This window comes from Erpetoichthys calabaricus, chromosome 1, assembly GCF_900747795.2.
Source record: "Erpetoichthys calabaricus chromosome 1, fErpCal1.3, whole genome shotgun sequence".
NCBI classification, from domain to species: Eukaryota; Metazoa; Chordata; class Cladistia; order Polypteriformes; family Polypteridae; genus Erpetoichthys; species Erpetoichthys calabaricus.
The window spans coordinates 65,442,836-65,465,060 of NC_041394.2; the positions used below are offsets into that span (position 1 = coordinate 65,442,836).

General features: G+C 40.2%; 1 protein-coding gene across 2 annotated transcripts in view; it reads right to left on the bottom strand.

Annotated features, from left to right (window-relative positions):
* The window catches only part of ddah2 (dimethylarginine dimethylaminohydrolase 2), a 69,048-nt gene that overhangs the window by 24,731 nt on the left and 22,092 nt on the right, over positions 1-22,225 (bottom strand). The gene's annotated exons all lie outside the window — the stretch shown is intronic.

Here is a 22,225-nt window from a genome sequence, read left to right on the forward strand (position 1 = left end):
TCCCCAATAACCCCCTCATTTCTCCAGAGATAACATCCCGTATTCTTTCAGGGAGTATTTGGTTGCCTTTCCTGTAATGCATCTATTAGTCACAAACTGTTACAAAGACTTCTTTTGGTATTAATCACACTTACAAAGTGGTTATTTGTCTCTGTGCGGTATGGTGTATTAAGAGCTTGTGATTTACTGGTAAAGTTACTTGTGAATATGACAGCTACATTTGGTCTTATTAAGCATTATTTAAGGATTCACAAGCCTTATTACTTGTAACTTCCTCTTATTATTACAGTACTTATTACTTATTATGTCCCACTTAAGCCACTTCACACCATTCCAAAGTGAAGTTATTTTTGTAGGCCACATTGCACTGAGACAAATAACCACTTTACTGCTGCTTTGTGTTAGTAAGATTGAAAGTAGCCTTCGATAAAGCATCAAAAATGTTATCAAGTAGGCTATATAACAACAAGCTGAACAGAGCTGAAACGAAGGCCAGCACTTGTAGGCCTGTAGGAGGTTACCTCCCAGACCTTGAATTAGTCTCATCCTCGATTCTCCCTGAGAGTTGCCACCCAGGAGGATTGAGCTTGCTGCTGTACTTCTCCACACCTGCCTTCTTGACAAATGTTGGCCTCTCATTGGCTTGTCTCATCCGCTGAATACACTGGTAGACCCTCCCTCTCAGTTCCCTCAAGGGCATTTCATTATCTCCCAAGGCTAAAGGGTAAAAAAAAAAAACCTTAAATTTGCATTTTCAAAATACCCAGCAAAGCAAACAGAATTGATGAACTGAATGTGAGTGAACTTTTTGGTATTAACGTTTCACTTACATTTACAATAACATATGATTTTTTTTCATCACTGATATGCAAATCCTGGAACTGTAGGAAATAAAATGTGTCAGATTCGAGCTGCATGCCTTATGTCACCAGCTGGGGGTGCTGCACACTGTTACTGGCTTTATGGAGAATGGACAGAGGGTGAGGAAAGGGTCATCTTCCATCTCATATAATCTATGCTTTGCAGCGGCAGGAGGTGCTGGCCAGGCCTACAGAGACTTCACCAGCTGCTGTCGGCTTGCAGCCTGCTAGTCCCACCCCCTTCCCTTTTCTCCGGCTTTAATCCACCAGGGGATTATGGGTTAAGTTTGACTAACCAATGAGAGTGATGCTCCAGCTGTTTCTACTATTTTTTATTTGGTAAGCTGCACATCACCCCTCTCCCTCTTCCTGTCAATCAACTTCTTGTTTCCTTGACAACAGGGAGCTAAGAAAGAATTGAATACATTTAGCTTGACTCTGAAGAATGGAAAGAAGCTGTGAGAGCGTTGGCTCATTGTCAGACCACACTGTTAGAAAGAATACATTAGGGTTACACAGTTTGACACCAATGGTCTAACTTTCTGCCACACTGTAAAGTTCGCTATGCACATCTCTGAATGTCTTAATGTGTGGATTAACAGCACTGGGCAGCAGTAAGACAGATCCAGCAAAGGGAAGTCCTAAAACTTTCCACTCTAAATCATAATTAAAGAACACACAAAGTGTAGCTGACCATGAATCACTTCTAGTGAAGCTTTGCACTCTCTAGATCAAAGCTTCTCAAGTTCAGCTTTGGAGACCCCTGTGGCTGCTGGCCTTTACTCCAAACAGTTTCACAATCAATGGATCAATTTACCTCCAACTGATGTCACTGATTAATCAGTTGGCCTATTCTGTTTTATTTTCTTTTGCTAAATGTCAAAAGGAACAGTAGAGAAATTTAGAAATGTGTATATTTTTGCTACAGCTTTAAATGCTTATCTCTCTTTTGTCATTTTTCTGTGGTGTTTGCACATTAATAATGACAATTAACAATGAGCGGAGTAAACACCCAGGCAAATAACACTGAATACTGAAAAGTCTGCAACTACTTCAGCCTCAGACCAGCTAGTGAGTTTAATAACAGTATACTGTAAATAACCAGAACACCTGGAAAATGGAATGAAGATCACAGTGATCTTACTTTAAAATGAGATCTTCAACAAGAACACGGGTTTACTGATTAAAAAAGTAGTCGGTAAAAGTGATGACCAGGAGAAAAGGACGTGCAGAGATTAATATCGGAAGTCAGAAGGAAAGTCTGCAAAGCCAAATCACTAACCAAAAATCAAAGTCAAAAGTACGTAGATAGTTCCTAGTGCCAGGAGCCAGAAAAAAATCAAAATCGCAGAATCACTCACTAAATTAATCTGACATTAGCTGGGGATTCAAGCAGAGATCTTTATACAGTCACAACTTGTCATGTATTCTCTGTGCATCATGGGAAAGATTGTCTCTGCAATAACCACGCAACACTCCCCAAGTGGCAATGAAAATGGCATTAAGTAATTATACATTTTTCAAAGAAGCCTCCAACAGCAAAATAAGTTGCATGATTTAATTCATTGTATCTGAGAAGTTCTAAAAATAAGTCAAAATGAATTGTATCTTTGGCAGGAGATTGAAAAAAAATTATAACAGGTGCCATCATAGCAACGGGGACACAGATGGAAATTTGTTAAGGTTAAACAACGCACAAACATTACGAAGTTTTTCTTCTCACAAAGAACCATAGACAATTGGAGTAAGTTACCATGTAGAGTGGTAGACAGTAGCACAGGGGGATCGCATCGGTGCACTGAATGGTCTGTTTTTGTCAAAATTGTTCTGATGATGATGACGAAAATCTTAAAAACCAACAAAGCACTACCTTATCCCCATGTAACACACATGTTTGTACAATGTTTCAATAATAAATTAGCAAAACCTGTTTCGTAATTTCTTAATTGACATCAAAACATAAAAGCTGGCAAATAACAGCTTGCCTTGTTAAGGTAGTAGTTCAGTTAAAAGAAGAAGTTGCTCATAATGAAATCCTGCAGCCACAAACGGTTCCAAGAAATGAACCTCAGAATCAGTGATCTAGATCAGTCAGACACCAAAAGCAAAGCAAGAACAAAGTGAACATGTTGTCTTTAATCATCCATCAGTTTATTATTCCTTTATTGTCCTCATTTTGGAAGCCAAAGGCAGGGTTCATCCCTGGATTGGATGCTGATCAGAAACAGCCACACTCAATCATGTTGAAGCCTCCAATTATCCTGGAAGCAAGTCTTTTTATGTGATGGGTGTCAAAATAGGAATTCTATAGCAACTCCACCCCACCTTTACTGTGTAGATTATATGATTTGGACAGCACAGTGTTGCTAAATCTGGACTAGTCACTACCACTGCTTAGTTTCAGGTCCTTCTTGTGTGTGAGCTTTCTTCCCATATCTGTGTGGAATGGCAGGTCCATGGCTTAACAATCAGGAGCCCGTTTTTGGGGTGATACACAACTGCACGTGAGGGTGTGGTCTGTCTCAATTGTTCCATCAGCCTTCTGTGGTACAAGACAGAATGAAGCAGGTAGATGGGAAGATGAGCCCCAGGAAGGAGCATGTGACTGGCGCTTAGGAGGAGACTGTGGGATCGCTACTGTTGAGCGACCATGTAGAAGGAATAACCATTGTGCTCAGGGTGTGGTCTCGCTGGGAGGAGCCAACGGTTGGCAATGGTGGGAGGACGGCTCGATCTCTCCGGAAGGACCCAGGTATCAGTAGTGGTGCGAGCAGAGCAGGGCTCAGTGGCACCGTAGGATTGGTGGTGGGGACATGGGCTGGAGCAAAAGGTTGTCTGCATGTGTCGGTTGATATCTCTCCGTGCTGCGAGGCCCAATCACGGCAAGATGGAGAGACATCAATTTTATTAAGGAAGGCACCAGGGCTCAGAATCGTAAAGGACAGTTTTCTGCCTGTGTTTTTAACTTCATTTTATTCTGATTATTTATGGACTTGTTTTTAAGCTCCACATGGACACTTTTCAAGATTGGAACCAAATCTTGAGTTGGTTACTGCCCCACACCCAGTTAGGAATTCATGGACCTTGGCTCCCCATAAATGACAATAAGCAGCTAAAAAATGGATGAATGGTTAATTTTGTAACATAATATTCTCAAACTTGCCTAATCCTAACCCTGACCCTGAAAGCATCAGATGCAAGGCAGGAATCAGCTTTGGACATAGTACCAGTCCATCACAGGGTCCACCCCTGAACACAGTTTAGAATATTCAATTAAACTAACGTGTGCCTGTGGGAAGATAGGAGGAAAACAGACGTACCGAGAAAAAAATCCATAAAGACACAAAGAGACCTGCAAACGTCACACAGAAAAGAACCTGGTGTAGCATTTGATCCCAAGATGTTATATCTTCGAGATGGCAGCACAAATATTTATTTAGATATGACTGTGCTAAAAACTGACATTTGTTTAACGCTTACCAGCTAGTCACTCCGTGTTTATATGCCTCAGTTTCTCTGTACTGCTAATCAATCTCCCATCTGTCACAATCGCCATTTCCCATGTCTCCCTCACTCAGACTGCACAGCCTCTCCTCTCCACCCCATGGTGCTTCACATCCACTCAGCATATATGGAGGACTAGCTAGCCGAGAGCTGCATGTCAGCACATCTCTTCATTTGTTTCTTTCTTGGCACACACACACGCACACATGCACGTACACACCCAACAGCACAGCAAGGCTCTGGAATCGCTGTTGCTGAGAGTTCCGAGTGACTTTTCAAACAGCAAGTTTATGAAAGCAGCTTTGTTACTCCTCGCAGTCGCTGAAGCAAAGGTCAAAAGTAACAAGCGTGTCCCATTTTTTTCTAGGGATTTGTAAAGGGACTTGGGATGATTTTTTCAAATGAGCAGCAGAGATTTACAGCAAAACCAGGCTGGTTAAATTTGACAAGTTTCTGTGCTACTGTGCCCCTCAGCACAAATGCCATCTCAGAATAAAATAGAACAGAATGAATCTTGATTGTGCAGGATCTAGGAAGTCAAAGGAGGATCCAGACCTGGACTGGACACCATTAAAGTCATTTTACATTCACACCCATGCATCTAGCCAATTTACATGTGCTGTTTGACAATAATAATAATGATGATGATGATTATTATTATCTTACTTGCTTTAGGCAGACAGTGATTATATTATTATTATTATTATTATTATTATTATTATCATCATACTTTAGGCAGACAGTGATTAGTGGGAGTGACTGTGGCAATGATTACTTCACAGTGTCAGGGAACTTACAGTTTCTAGCCTGGTCACAGTCAGATGGCACAAAGACTGTCTTCTTAAGTCAATGTCACTTGAAATCCATAAAATTAGAATCAGATACCATATATTATATATATTCACGGCATTCGTAGTCTGTGTCACAATCTGATTATTTGGGTGGTTACCTACCAGGTAACGCTTGTGGTTGGCCAGCAAGTCTGCTAACATCCGCCACAGTGCCCTCAGTTGTGAGAAGCAGATCATAGAATGTTTGAAATAGTTTACTGTCAAATAATGCAAAGAGTACGCGACACGTGTTTCACCCTAATTCTGGGCTCATCAGGCGTACACACTCTAATGCACTCCCTCATATATATATTGTGGGACATGGTCGGTCTTTTATCCCAGCCAATACCCCCAGGCCGCCAGGTGGAGCCCTGCCTGCAACATAGAGGTGCCCAGAGTTCCAGCAGAGCATCATGGACAATGGAGTTTTTCATCACAGCCCTGCTGGATACCATGGGAACCTCCAGGGGACGCTGCAGGAAGGCCCAGAGACTATTTTGTGCCCTATAGCCCGGAAGTACGTCATAGCGACAGGAAGAATGACATGCTTCCGGGGTGAAGAAGAAGAGTTTTTATCTGACCCAGAAGTGTTCCAGGTCACGTGGACAGAGAGGGTGAAACACTTCTGGGTCAAGGACTATAAAAGGACTATGGGAAATCCCAGACGGGGAGCTGAGCCGGGTGGAAGGGTGGCAACGCGTCTGGGAGTGTGGAGGATTGTATTAATTGATTATTGGTAATTTATGAGTATTGTGGAGTGGAGGGTGCTTTGTGCACGTTATTGTTCAAATAAAAATAATATTTGGACTTTTACCTGGTGTCTGGAGTCAAGTCAGAGGGTCCAAGAGGACGACAGTGCCCTCTGTCTGTCACAATATATATTATCATGGAAAATCACAGACTAGCAGGTCTCAGTTGCTGCCTATGTCACATTACATGACTGGCTTTATGGGAGTATGCTGCCAACTACTGTACCTCTGACTCACTAGGATAATGTAAATGACTGAAAATTACTGAAAAATCACCTAATGTGACATGGGCTTTAGGTAAATCTTTGGGTATTCCAGTTTCATCCCACCAACACGCACATTAGGGTAACTGGTATTGCTAACTTGGTCAAATTATTAGTAAGTATGCCTAGTGTTGGGCTGCCATACCACTCAGGGTTGGTTTCTGCCAGAAGCTAATATTTGTGAAGAGCCACCATAAATGACTCTATAATAGCAAAATCGATTTTATTACATGGATGGCCATTTTGTTTGGATGTTTTATTTCAGTTTCCCTTTTTTTTTTGTCTTGTCCTTCATTTACTAATTCCAAATCAGTTTATTCCGATACAGGGTGGCTTTCCTAAGTCAGAGGTATCACCAGAAGGACACCCTCAGTGTAAAGATGTGCATAGCACCTTGACCCTTACATGAGTTTAATTGCCAGGTGCATGTGGCCCCAGACATCAGCACATGTGGAAAGCTAAAAAAAATTTCAGTTAGCTGGGAAGTGAATGTAGATGACACTTCACTGATGGAAGGGGAGTGACAGGGATGACTTACTAGGAAAAGTAAGCTGATGTCCCAGGTCCAGATAATGAGTCAGCTAGGCCTTCACTATATGCCTTTCTACTTCTTCTATACCCTTAAAATAAAATATATTCACTGTTGGGAATAAGGTGGTCTGGTGCCATTTTATTCCAGTTCCTGGGCAGGACACAGGGGTACACCTAACAGCAGAGCAAATGCTTCTCATGAACACAATGAGACACAATCTTCTTACACCTGCCTCAACTAATTGAAGGTATGGGGACACAGGCAGTTAAGGCTGGGGTGAGATTTAAAGTCACAGCCTTAGTTATCAGTCTAGACCCCTCACCATTAGACCACAATGCCTGCCAAGGTGAACAATGAAGACAGCCATTCACTCTGATGAGGAATGAAAAGTCTCACATGGACTGTCTGCCCATCCTCCATTTACATTTAACATCCTGAGGTCTTTACTTTCTCTCATTTATTTTGGCCATCTGTCAACAGCATCAATGCAACTCTATGGCCAATAAAAATTTTTCCAAGAGTTCATATATATGTAAGTGCATTTTTCATCTGACAAATAATTTTTAAAAATTGTATTACTTTTTCATTTAATTTTCATATAATTTCAATTGTTTACTGTGAAGTATGCTATATAACAATGTGTGATTAGTTAATTTGTTAACCCACCTAATAGAAATCCCAGCAGCACTATGAGCAAGTCAGGACCCAACATGGGCTGAGCCATTACAGGGCCCACTCATAGTCACACCCACAAACACATTCAGAGTCACTAAGTAACTTAATACAGATATCATTGGGGATTCTGGAGAACAGCTAGAGGACCTGGAGGAAAACCCACACAGACACAGGGACAACATGCAAACTCCACATGGACAACAACCATGTCACCAACCACTCACAGGAGCAGAACCTATGACAATGGATCTGTAAAGCAGTAGTGCTAACCAGTGTACAATCCTGACACTTTGGTTGTTTTAGATTATATTATGGTAAAACATAACATTCTCAAATCCACTCAATCCAATTCAGGGTGCTAGAGCTTATCATTGTAAAGATATTTTTGGGCCCACATACACAAATCCATACACTATCACATGTCTACAGGGGTTACAAGGATATTAATGTCACACGGACAAAGTACAGTGAAATTCTTACTCACATGAGCTAATCAACATGTTTTTGGGGAAGATAAACTTGAAAGATAGAAAGAGAACATGCATACCCCTCACAGACAACAACTATGTGAAGGATGTAAACCTAGGAAGGCAAATCCATGAATACATCCATTATGTAATAAAATACTAAAGTCTATATGTCCAGTCTCTCTGAGCAATCTCATTGGTCAGTTTGGTTTTGGTTTGATTAGTCAGTTTGGCTTTGGTGACGCAACAAAAGAGGAAGTGCAAGTGTGAGAAACAGTAGGAAGAGAACCAGCATGCAAGGCATGCAAAGATTCACCTTTAACACTAGAAGTACTAGAACCTACGAAAAAACTCGTAGATCCATCCCACCTTAAATCATGTCGCACCTCTCCATCAGCATCTTTTGTCCTGTAAACGTGTCGATAAGCAGCAAGCAACCTACTATCACATCCCCACACTGCCGCACATGCATTTTGAACACATGCATTTCATGTGTGTTCCATGTCTACAACAATCTATATAAACACATTGTTAAAACAGAAACGTTTTTCATGTTTTAGTAATAATTGACAAAATGTAGACATGGCGTGTTTAATGTGTGAAGCCTGAAGTCCAAATATCAAATTAACTTTCACAAAAGGTTCAAGGAGGATAGAACAGCTTCCGTGGCGTAGCAGTAAGATTTGCTACAGGGTACCAGTCCATTGCAGATATATTATATTATATTATATTATATTATATTATATTATATTATATTATATTATATTATATTATATTATATTATATTATATTATATTATATTATATGTGCACATTCAACCAAAACTAGAGACAATGAAACTCATGCGGGTCTTTTTCTGCTCCAAAAAAAGAAGCAAATGAATTATTGAATAGCTGAATAAATGAAATAATGAGTCTGGATGAAATACACTTTGTGTGCTTGCACTGAAAAATGCCTTTAATTAGCATATAAAGAGTCTAAGGTGATGTGAAAAGACCTCAAATAAACAAAGGACAACCTTCTGTCCCACTTGGTTTTCTCACACCCACATTGACTGTGGACAACAGTTCTAAGGATTCGGACTGGCAACCACATGCTTGCAGATTCAAATCCTGTTGTTGGTCTCCTTGGTCAACCTGAGTATATCACCTGATCTGCTTTTACTTCAGCCGTGTCTATGGCAGAACATGGCATTGTGATTTGGGATGCACTTCAAGTTGAAAGGTGTTCAGTACAACAAAGAGTGGCTGTAGAGTGACTTTATAAAAATTGTCACAAAATGATTCTGTTAATACTTTTTTGCACACACTTTTTCTTCTGGTTAGTGTATATTCAGATAAGGCAGGCTCAACAGCTTTACATCAGACTAGCAGGGGTACCCAGCACTTTCCAGACTGGAATAAACCTATTATGTAGAGCACCCTTGCATACCTTTTGACCAGGTTTAGTCAAAATTTAAAATGAAACACAGCCTGTGCTCTTTACCTGTATAAATGAGAAATCTGTACAAAATGTGGATACCAGACATATAAAGATATATCCATCCATCCATCCATTTTCCAACCCGCTGAATCCTAACTACAGGGTCACGGGGGTCTACTGGAGCCAATCCCAGCCAACACAGGGCACAAGGCAGGAACCAATCCTGGGCAGGGTGCCAACCCACCACAGTATAAAGATATATTTAGTTTCATATTAGAATAAGGAGTAGTGATAAAGAGGAGGGTGGTCTGTTGGGCATTTTATATTTTGCCTGCTCAGTTTCCAGCTGATGTGATTTTTGTGAGTCTGCTTGTTCTTTCTGCCAGGAGATGCAGTCAGGACATCTCAGAAATGACCTAGTGTGAGTAATTCTGATTGAGAGGGGGACTGGGAGAAAAACAGCCGTAGAAATAAATCAGTCTGATATTCACTTAGAGGGCAAAAAGACACTAAATCAGTAGCAGGTACAATTAAGACTCTTGTTGATATAATCTGCATTTTATATTGGATTGCCGAATACAGTGAAATAAAATAGAAATACTTTTTAAAACCAGAATTCTTCACATACAGAATAATAATGCGAATGAGTTTCTGTCTCTTTGAAATGTTTTTTAGTATTCACTTCCAACGTTGAGGCCAGGACTACAAATGGTTGGTGCATAACAGAACTCAAACCATAAAATGTCCAACTCATGTCAGTGTTACTAAGCTGTTAGCAAAAGGAGAGACAATGCTCCTTGTACATTTTAGATGGTTTGGAGTTAGACAATCTCAAAGTAATTCTATGACAGAAGGACTTTGGGGACACTGGGTAATACAAAAGGAGTCCCCCAGCACAGAAAGTGTCAGAATGGAGGCCCATTGTGTTTCACATAGCTCTGTGCCAATCGTTACAATGGGTAGGTTTTCAGGGATTTCCATGGCTCACTGAGGGAAGGCTGCAGGGATATCTGGTGGAAATTTTTGAAGATGGCCCCAGGGGTTCCAAAATCCTGTCCAAACTCCAGGAATCGCTCTCAGGTTTGACTCAGAAGTAGCTTCTAACTGGGCTATACCTGGAGTCAGGATAAGATTAGGACGAGAGACCAGTTACTGTGTGAAAGAGGGATTGAAGAGGGTTATTGTGTCTTTTAAGGGTACATGTCATGTGTCAGAGAAAGAGCAATATCAGTGTTAGTTGAAGCCCATGTCACATTCAACAATTTGTCTAGCGATTTTCAGATGTTGCCTTCATTTACATAATCTTAGCTAGAGGGAGGTAGTTGGCGATGCACTCACATGAAGCCGACCATCATACCTAACAACTGAGACCACCTTAGTCTGTGTCTGGCTAGAATAAAATTAAACATGTCTGATTTTCTCACGAGGTACGTGCTGTGTACATAGAAGAATTGACAATCAAATTAACCAATGCATGCTCATCTGTACTGTGCTGAGAATGTAGTGACAAGGAATAAGGAACACGTGTTTTATGAACCTCACAAACAGAAGAGAAGCTTATCTGTTTGATGTCTAGTATTTTACATACAGTAACATAAAAGAATGGAAAAAAGAATTCAAGGGCAGAGATTGCTGCTGAACTTACTGCAGCTGTCAACCCTTCGTAAAGTGCTGCTCCGTTAGGCAACACACTATTGGCTGTTAATAAATGGGTTGAGAACAACTGCGCTGGAAGATCAGTGCCCAGTCGGTAAATCAGACATGGGCTGAGATTTTCAGTCATGTAATTTAACATGGTGCAGCAATGAGATGGGTGACTGCGATCAACAAATCTCACATGCCCATTGACAAAAATGGCTTTAGGCTCAGAAGGTGAGACCAAACTTTATTTCACCTGTTTTGCTTTGATATTTATCCCCCCATGTGTTTTTCACCTTCCTTATGTGTTAAGTCTGCAAATAAAACACCTTTTCTGACACTCTGGACTCCTTGGAATTGTTTCCCAGTATTACCCACAACACCCAAAAATATGAGAGAAGGAAAGAGAGAGATGCACAAATCGAGGTCTCCAGGAACCAAAGTACTCAATCACACAGAGATTCTGCTGTCCACAGGGCTGTCTTCTGTCAGGTGAAGTGCCTTTCCCACTTACCCACATCCCTGGTACAACCAAAAACATTCTCCCTTCATACCTCCCACCTCTCTTACATGACCATGGCTTCTTTTCCGCATGACAGGAAACCTTTCCCCTCAGCTCTACACTCTTTTTCTCTCTGACCTAAGGCATTATCCACTCCCAACAGTGTTCACGTTCAGTAAAAACTCAATTTTTCCATTAGTTTCTTCTTATTTTATGCAGGGGGCACTTAACCTGTTGTCTGTGTATGGGTCCCAATGCACCAGTGCAATGGTTGAAACACTGTGCTGTAAAAATTGGTGTTGTCCTTCAGATGAGATGTGAAATTGATGTTCTGACTCTCTGTGGTCATAAAAGATCTTGCATCTTCTGAAAAGAGTGGAATGTTCCCTAATGTCCTAGCTAAATTGCCCACCACAGCATCATCCATTCCGGCCTCTTAATCAATTCATGTCTTTTTATTGGCTAACTATCTCTCTCACTCCTTCAGTGCCTAATAGCTAATGTGTGGTGAGCAGATTGGTACAGGAATGGCTGCCATCACATCATGCAGGTGGAGGCTGAATATCGGTAGTGTTTGAAGTGGTTCCCAACTGACTATGTAAAACACTCTGAGTAGCTGTAAAAGTCCAAAATAAATGTATTTAATTAATGATTAATTAAATATTATAGCTGTGCATTATCCATAACGGAGACACAGACTCCCTTGTGCTTTTTGAATACATGAGAGAAACGTGTCAAGGAGGCAGTATTTAAAATCTGAAGCCCTGTGGCTCCTCTTCCAACCATTCAGCTCCCAGGCTGAGGCTTCAGGCATGACTACAATTCAAAAAATGAAACTCCCATTCCTGACTCATTGCGTGATCAAGTTATTGAAATTACAAACGCCTAAAATTGCTACAATATGTCTTTCCATGATTATGATGTAGTGTAGGTGGTGAAAGGTGCTTCATAAAAGAGGCGTTTTGAACTTTAAGAAAATAGAAAAAAAATCAATCAGTGAAAGATAATGACCTCTCACATTTTTTAGGAAGCCCCCTAATGTTCCACCAAACAATCAGGGGTTCTCAAGATCAAATAAATTGCAGTAAGCAGAAAGAATGATTCATGGGGAAGTTTTTGGCTTATTTTGGCAGAGATGACCCAAAAAGCTGTCAATGTGGCGGCCACGTGCAAACTTAAGTGCTACTCAGTGTCACAGGAATTCAGCCTGGAGTGTAAGCTGCTCACATCCGAGCAGATGTTTGTCTCTGGGGCAAAGGACATGAGAAGAAGGAGAGGAGCCTCTCGTGACAAACTGCTGCCGCCACTGTTTGTAGCTCATCTGCTCTAGAGATTTCGTTCCTGCCCATACAAAGCACTTTCTATAACAGGCAACTCCATGCTTGAAAAGGGAAAAAAAATTCCCTCCACTGTGTCACAGCTCGGAGTTATTTGTATTCTTTAAAGATAAATCGAGCCAGGACAACACCCATCGACTGCCGATCAACAGGCCTTTTCTCAGCATGTCACCCACGCTGTGGTAAAAGAGAAGCCCAGCCTTCGGGGCCTTTTGTGCATTTGCATGTCGCTGACGCGCTCAAAGAGACTTTGTCTGGGCAATACTGACTGTCTTTTTTTTTACAGCTTAAGAGCAGTGACGCTGCCATCGCTCATTTTCTCTTCTCTCTCTCTCTCTCTCTCTCTGGCACAATTCCAGAGCCACCCTGCTTGCATTTACAGCTGATTCTGTGCGCTCAATTTACTCCTGGAATACAACAGGAAGGGGGAGGGGAGGGGCAGAGCATGACCCCGGGTTCTGGAGGGAAGCCAGGATGTCCAAATCACATTACTACTCACTGAGCTGGGACTCGCTAGGCCCCCTGACTTTGTTATTTTAATGAGAACAAAATTCTAACTAGATATGCATTCTTAAAAATAGTAAATTACACACACTTTAAAATGCAAATTGAAGATAAGTTCTTTTTGGGGGGGGGGGGGTTAGATGATGGTAACTGCTAAAGGATGATGTATGTGTTTTTCATTCCACATCCATGAAAGGCAATAAATTGTCATTGGGCAGAGATTGGTGCAAATATTTCTTCAGACCTAATGGTGTAGGGGTGAGTGACAGAGACATTAGGGAAGAGACAAACAGCGAGAGTAGAGTGAAAAAGCAGTAACACTTAAGAACAGGAGTGACAAACCAATCCATCTGTCACATGCTACTTTGCTATAAGACCAGAAGGCTTTGCTAAGGGGTAGGGTAGGGTTAGGGCTGTTTAGTAGCCATACATGACTATAACATTATGTATGAGCAGCAGACAGCAACACAAAGGGCACGTACCTTCTTTTCTCTTTTAAACAAGATTACACTTTGCAAAAAGATAACATTGCACCTATTGTCATAACATAACATGGTGACACTCACTTAATCCAGTTCAGGGTCATCAGGGACAGAGGCTATTCCAACAGTTCTATGAGCAAAGCAGGAAACACCCCTGCATAAGGCACCTATGTATGGCAGGGAACACTCGTGCATATACTCACACAAGGACCAATTTAGTGATGCCTGTGATGCCCCAGGTGCCTACAGCCTGGAGCTCCTTCTCTTTCAACAGTCACATCAAAGACGGACTAGAGCAAATAAGGACACAAACAACAAGTCTGGTGCATAACTGCATAATGTATTTTTTAAAAGCAAAACAAACAGTTTGAAAAGTGCAGTACAGTTCCAGTTCTTTCAATAAACAATCCATAAAATAGTGATGTGATGATAAAAACCAATAAATAAATAGTTCCATTAAATAGTGTAAACCAGGAATAAAATCAATGGCAGGATTTTCTTCTGCTTTTCATTCCCACGGTCCTCTCTCTCTTACTCTTCCCCACCACACACCCACCAGGCATGTTCAGCAGGGTTAAGATGCCAGCAAATGCAGCCAACCTTCTGGCTCTCATTCCAGCCATGTACGTCGATACCCGCTGGGACACTCAGAGCCTGAGTTTACCCTCCTGCTGCCTCTTTCAGCATCTGAAGGTCTTTACGAGCCCATGGTCGCTCCTGTTCCTCAGTTTAAAAGAGGCAATCTGCCCCTTGAGTGTTATTCTGTAAGGAATCCCAAACGCCTCACCTCCACTCCTTTCCTCAGCACTTGATCAAATGCTCAAATCTGCACAGTCTCTTTGTCTTCACCTACTTTATTCTGACTTCCTCAAACTCTTTATACTTTTATGAGTGTAGATGCCTCCTCAACAATCCATGAACTTTTGATGAGGGATAGCTGAGCTGATTGTACTCTTGCATTTGTAGGTCATTCCCCCATTAAGTTCTCCGCGGCTACACCCTTAATCCACACATACATATACTCAAGATGTCTGTGCTATACTATTTTAAACAATATCCTGCACATATGAACCCAGACATGATCCACCATAATCTTTGTAGATGTGAGAGGAAAACCAACACAGACTAAGGAAAATTGTGCAACGTCTAAATGGAAAATAACCCTGGATGCTGGATGCATGAAGCAAAAATGCTAACAGCTGTAGCACCATGCCACCCACCTCACATCCACTATATGGACAAAAGTTCGTGGACACCTGACCATCACATCTATATGAGCTTGTTTGACAACCCATTCCAAAACCATGGACATTAATATGGTGTTGCCACCCCCCACCATTGCAGCTATAAAAACCTCCACTATTCTGAGAAAAGCTTTTCACAACATGTTGGAGTATGTCTGTGAGAATTTGTGCCCATTCAATCAAAAGAGCATTCAGGAGGTCAGGTACTGATGTTGGACAAGAAGACCTGGCTTACATTCAGCATTCCAGTTCTCCCCAAAGGTTTTCATCATCAGTAGAAAACATCATGTTAATTTTCACTCCTATGTAGATGACACCCAGTTATACCTTTCTTTTAGACCAAATCAAGTTTCTCTGATGTTGTCTTTAATTAGTTGTGTTAGTGAATTACGGGAGTGGATGGATGAGAACTACTTGTGTTTAAACACCGTTAGAACAGAGACTTTCATTTTTGGAGGGAATGATTTTGATCGCAACAATATTTTGTCATCATTTAAGTTGGAATCACCATTAATTTTATTGAATCAGCCCGTAATCTAGGAGTTATCTTTGAATATAGCATTTAATTTAAAACACACATTACAAAGTTGTCTAAATCATGTTTCTTCCATCTTAAAAATGTTGGGATATTAAGGCGTTTTCTAAATAAGTGGGATTCTGAAGAATTATTTCATACATTTATTTCTAGTAAGACTGACAAATGCAATGCAGTGTTCACAGGATGTTCAAACTGTTCTTTATACAGCACCCAGTTAATCCAAAATGCTGCTGCAAGAATTATTAAAAGAACAAGAAAATACAAACACATAACTCCAGTTCTTAAATCCTTGCAATGGCTCCCGGTTAAGTTTAGGGAAGATTTCAAAATCCTTCTTTTAACATATTAAGCCTTAAATGGCCAGGGTCTGGCTTACCCATCTGAACTTATCATGACTTACAGACCAGAATGTACATTAAGATCTCAAGATGCCAGTCTGCTTATGATTCCAAGAATTAATAAAATAACCGTGGGAGATCGAGCTTTTAGTTACAAGGCACCTAAACTGTGGAATGGTCTGCCTGCTACTATAAGAGATGCCCCTTCAGTCTCAGCTTTCAAATCCCGGCTGAAGACTCACTACTTCAGTTTAGCATATCCTGACTAGAGCTGCTGATTAACTGTACAGACTGCATCTCTGTTGTTAGTCATTAGCACTAAAACATATATACTATGATAGTTATAGTAATAGTTATAATTTGTTACTAACCCTCACCTATTCTGTTTCTCTTCTCGGCACTCAAATGTGGCACTAGGTGCCACTGCCCACCTGCCAGGTTGTTTTGCCTGCCTAAGGTAAAGTCATCTCTGATGGAGGATCGCAGGAATCACTGGGTAGAGGGGTTCTTTCATCGGATTGGCTGGCCCAGCGCTGACTCAGCTGTGGAATGGCCTACAGGGGGAGGCAGCTTGATGGCTGAGGTCCTCCAGGACTCTAAACAAATCCAAATAATATTATGAGACATCATCTACTGTTAAATTCCACTCCGTACTTGTAATACTACTATTGCACTATTATATTGTATTGAGGAGTGCTTGTGCTCTGTTCTGTGTATTGTATTGTATTGACCCTCTTTTTTTGACACCCACTGCACGTCCAGCCTACCTGTAAAGGGGTCTCTCTTTGAACTGCCTTTCCGAAGGTTTCTTCCATTTTTTCCCCACAAGGGTTTTTTTTGGGAGTTTTTCCTTGTCTTCATAGAGAGTCAAGGCTGGGGGGGGCAGTCAAGAGGCAGGGCCTGTTAAAGCCCATTGCGGCACTTCTTGTGTGATTTTGGGCTATACAAAAATAAAGTGCATTGTATTGATTGAATTGATTTCAGTAGGGTTGAGGTCAGGGTTCTGTGCAGGCCACTGGAGTTCCTACATGCCCTTATGATTTTGGCTTTGTGCTTCAGTCATGTTGGAACAGAAAAGGGAAAAAGCACACAATTATCTACCATGGCTTTGCATGCTGTAGCATTAAAAGTATCTTTCACTGGAAACAAAGTGCCCAACCCAAACCCTAACAAACAGCTCCAGACCATTATCTTTCCTCCTCCAAACTTTACAGTAGGCACTATACAGTCTAGAAGGTAGCAGTCTCCTGGCATCCACAAAACCAAGGTTCATCCATCGGATTGCCGGATAGTGAAGTGTGATTTAACATTCCAGAGAGCATATTTTTACAGCTGCATAGTTCAATGATGCATTACATGACTCCAGCCAAACTCTTAGCATTGCACATAGTGATCATAGCCTTGTGTGTAGCTGCTTGGTCAAGGAAGCCCATTTCATGAATCTCACAATGAACATTTCTTGTGCTGATGTTGCTTCCAGAGGCAAATCAGAAATCTGTTGTGAGTGATGCTAGAGAGGATCAGTGAATTTTATACACTTTTTGTGTTTCATCACTTTACTTACTTACAGTACATCCTCCTTATTGATTAAGGTAATTGCAGTCTGTTGGGACTAATCAAAATTCATGATCAGAAAGTGCTACCACCTGAACCTTAAAACAGAACCATTAGCAGGTCAGTCTGCAGTGTTCAAGGCTTTGCTAACAAACAGCTCTGTAATGACCTCAGAGAAGCACATGACAAAATTTAAGGGACCATGTGCCATTTGCAAAACACAGAGGGTTAACAGGGTTCAGCCTGTCCAGAAAAAAAACAGAGGGCAACTTGAGAAAAATCACCATAGATGTACATTGAGTAGATATTCAAGTTTTGAATTGTCCCAGAAGCCAAAAATGTAATAAATAATCTCATATGTGTAAGCAGTGTGCCCTTAGCCATTGAACAGTGCTTTATATCAGCAGCTTTCATTCAGATTTATGTTTTGACAAGATCAGATAAAGCCTGCTCTTGGATTACATTAGGAAGTGAGGTTGGTAAGAGGTGTGTAACAATTCACAAAGACAACAGCAGAAAACTTCACAAACATGACAGTGTCAATCACACGCTGATCCATGTCTCTAGGTAGTGCAATGACAGGACAGAGGGGGCAACAACAGCAACTGAACTGAGCTGATTCGAGCTGAGACTCAGACTCAATGCTACACGCAACATCGAGGTGTCAACATACCTTCTGGGGAAGTTTCCTCTTGTTTTATTTATTTTTTAATTTTATTTTATTTCACTTGTGTTAGTCCTGTATTTGTGTTTTATCTTCATCCACATATATATCTCTCTCATACGTTTTTGGAGGGCTGGATATTCAAGTGTTTAAAACACCTACTCTAGTGGAGGTGTTTTTTTGTGTGGCAAGATACTTTTAGAGTTGTTTGAAACTATAATTACGATATTTTTTCTACATGGCTTTCTCTTTTCTCTTGTGTGAAGTAAAATTACCAATGGATACAGGGACAGATCTTCTATGAAACTAATCCCAGAGGAGACACAGAAGTAACTTTAGTCCCCATTGCTTAAAAATTATGGGTGTCTACTGTATGAGACAGGGTTTTAAAAAAATATTAATATTAATCATATAGTGTAATTCAATACAAAATAATAGTTCAAATAAAAGTTAAAAGAGAATAAAAGTATTAGGTAGGTCACAAATTAAAAAAACATTAAAATTAAGGATGTTTCATTCTAAGTATATTAATAAAAAAAACAATTTAAACAATTTATGACAGAAATTACTATTCATATCAAAATTATTTATCTTAGACTACCATAATTTGTTGCTTGTGGTCATTATAAAGGACAACATTTCGGTAACTTTTTATTTACATAAATAATTTTATAAAACTTTAAAATATACTAAACATATGAGGTCTGATAATTAGTTTCACGAACTTGCCACCGTGCGCTTATGCTGGCAGCACTGTACAAACAGCTCGATAAGGTTTCATAACCTTGGTATATCAGTGTCTCACAGCTGTGTTCGTGACGACATGTGGCGGTGTCTTACTGAGTGGCATTTATTATTGTTGTTGTGTGTTCTTGTGTGCCATTGCGAGAATGTCAGAGCTTGCATTGGAGCAACAAACAAACACCAGCTCACACGGCACTCTCTTTGAGGGAGTTTTTAGCCAGTAAACAAATAATTGTATTGGAACACTCTCCCTACTAACCTTCTCTGGGCCCCAATGACTTTTTTCTTTACTTGAAGATAAAAGAAATACTGAAAGGAAGACATTTTGATAACATTTAGGACATCAAGCGTAATACGATGACAGCTCCGATGGCCATTCCAGAAAAAGAGTTCCGAAAATGCTTTGAAGAGTGGACTAGGCACTGGCATCGGTGCATAGCTTCCCAAGGGGAGTACTTTGAAGGTGACTGTAGTGATATTCAGCAATGACGTATGTAGCACTTTTTTAACCCTAACCCTAACCCTAATTGTCAGACCTTGTATAATACAATTACAATAAATAATTACAATTTCACCTGTAGATACTGTAGATAGATAGATAGATAGATAGATAGATAGATAGATAGATAGATAGATAGATAGATAGATAGATAGATAGATAGATAGATAGATAGATAGATAGATAGATAGATAGATAGATAGATAGATAGATAGATAATTTATTAATCCCAAGGGGAAATTCACATACTCCAGCAGCAGCATACTGATAAAGAAAATATTAAATTAAACAGTGATACCAATGCAGGTATACAGACAGACAATAACTTTGAATAATGTTAACGTTTATCCCCCCAGGTAGAACTGAAGATTTGCATAGCGTGGGGGAGGAATGATCTCCTCAGTCTGTCAGTGGAGCAGGACAGGGACAGCAGTCTGTCGCTGAAGCTGCTCCTCTGTCTGCAGATGATACTGTTTAGTGGATGCAGTGGATTCTCCATGATTGACAGGAGCCTGCTGAGCGCCCGTCACTCTGCCATGGATGTCAAGCTGTCCAGCTCCGTGCATACAATAGAGCCTGCCTTCCTCACCAGTTTGTCCAGGCGTGAGACGTCCCTCTTCTTTATGCCACTGCGTAGAAGAGGGCGCTCGCCACAACCGTCTGATAGAACATCTGCAGCATCTTATTGTACTGTATACAATTAAAATAGAGTAAAAATTAAAAGGTAATAAAAATATCTTCTTTGGTTGATACAAATAGTAGTTGATGTATTGTAAAAAAAAAAAATCATGCTAGCAATAGAGACATGAATTTTTTATCAATAAAGTGTTCATAAAGGACAAAATATTTTAATTACCTTCACTCAAAAATAAATGTTATATTTAGAAAAGTAGGGTAACTAATAAAGGTAAAATATATTAGATTAGCCTAAGCCTATTGTATTGTGAACTGAAGGCAGGCTATGACCACATAATATGCTTAATCATAAATTGAGATGTAGTGGTTTAATTTAAAAAAAATTGTGGTGATCTGTCCTGCAGCGACCCCAATGAAAAAAATAACTGTGGTTACCCACACCTCGTTTCTGGTTGCGAAGGGGCCCCCATAACAGGAACCCAAAAATGTAGGTGCACACTGAATAGATAAAGAAATTATTAATCTGAGTGGAAATGCAGAAATACATTTCAAACATGTCATCAGTTTTTGACTTCAGTTTCAAATGGAAATGCTATTAAAAGTTAGACTTTTTTGGCAGTAAGCACTGTTTAAGGTCTCTTCTTAAAATCAAGTCTGAGCAGCCGCTATTGGGCACAGCCAGTAAGACTCTTAGACACACATTACTTGCTGATTACAGATCAAAGCAATAGAGGGAAGAACATTTTTTACTAAATCCTGAAAGAAAAGCTGCTGTCAGTTCAATTATCCACAAATCAGAATAACACTGAACACTCAATATACAAGGCAAGAAGACAGGCCAGCAAGAAATTACTTCAGTAAGGCAACGGCACACGGAGTAGAAAAAAGGCAAAGAGTTAACATCTCAGAAAGATCTCTTGAAGTCTAAGTTGAAGAAATGTGATCAGGCAGTGAAATTCCCAAAAGGAACAGGCTAGGGCAGAAATTTTCAAGTTGAGTGCTTGTACTGACTGCATGAGATGGAATTGGAATCAGGAGATGTGGCTAAGTCAAAAATTTCTGTTCAAGTTTTAGAACCAAAAAGTCTATTTGTTAAGCAAACAATGATGAGGAGAATCATCATCATGAAACAATATGTAAAGTCTGATAAGCAAAAATAAAAAGGAACACACAATCAGAGTTACGTTGTAAATTGTAAACATTAAATATGGCAAAACTATTTATAAACAGTATTAAAAACAAAAAACGCAAAGATCTTTAGAGAAATTTTAGCAGGACCAGGAAGTTGACTTTTACACTTTTGGCCAGACCTTCATCCAAGGTAACTTAAAACATTTACAATACAATTGGTTACATTTCTTTTGGTTTTCCAAATGGAGCACAGCCAGGTCAAGTGACTTTCTCATAGTGTCAGTAATTGGATTTGATCCCATAACCACAGGGTTTGCAGTCCAAAGCCTTAACCACTACACCACACTGCCTGCCTACAGGGTTAACCCAGTGATGTTATGTGCCTCACAGTTACAGCTGATTTTACCTATCAACATAGCATTGTGGAAGATCGTTACTTCTTTTCCATATTGTTTATAACTTAACAAATACAAAAACAATTTTGATCATAAGATTCCATTCATTCATTTTCTAAACTTGGTATATCCTGCGTAGGGGAAGCTGGAGCCTATACCAGTAAGCATAGGGAGCAAAGGAGTAACAATCCCTGGACAGGATGCCAGTCCACCGTAGGCTGACTAAGAGATTTCTTGACCTCTAAAACTTCTGAAAATAAGGAGTTTAATTTTTGAGGCCAGTGAGAGTAAAAGTAAGTATGTATTCAAATATATTTAGGCTAAATATTCTGGATGCTGCCTATAAATTTATACTATTTTATATTTCTTAGTATTTTTACTTTTTTGTTCACAGTGCATCTGCAAAATATGACGTGTGTATGTCTTATGCACAGGTGGAAACTGCAGCCTTCAAACAAATCTGAAACTGAAAAGCATAGTCCTTCACAAAAACAGGATTCTCTGTGTGCACAAAGTTACATCTCTCTATTGTATATAAAGATCCTGGGACGAGACAAGACTTTTTAGCCTGGGACGAGATGTGACTTTTTCAGAGGGACACTTTCAAGTCCCATGAGACAAGACTTTGTGCCAAGAGATTTAACCACGCCTAGGGCCGTAAAATAAATGACAAAGTAGAATGTCATAAAGAGGTTCAAAAACGTTGGCGTGATATAC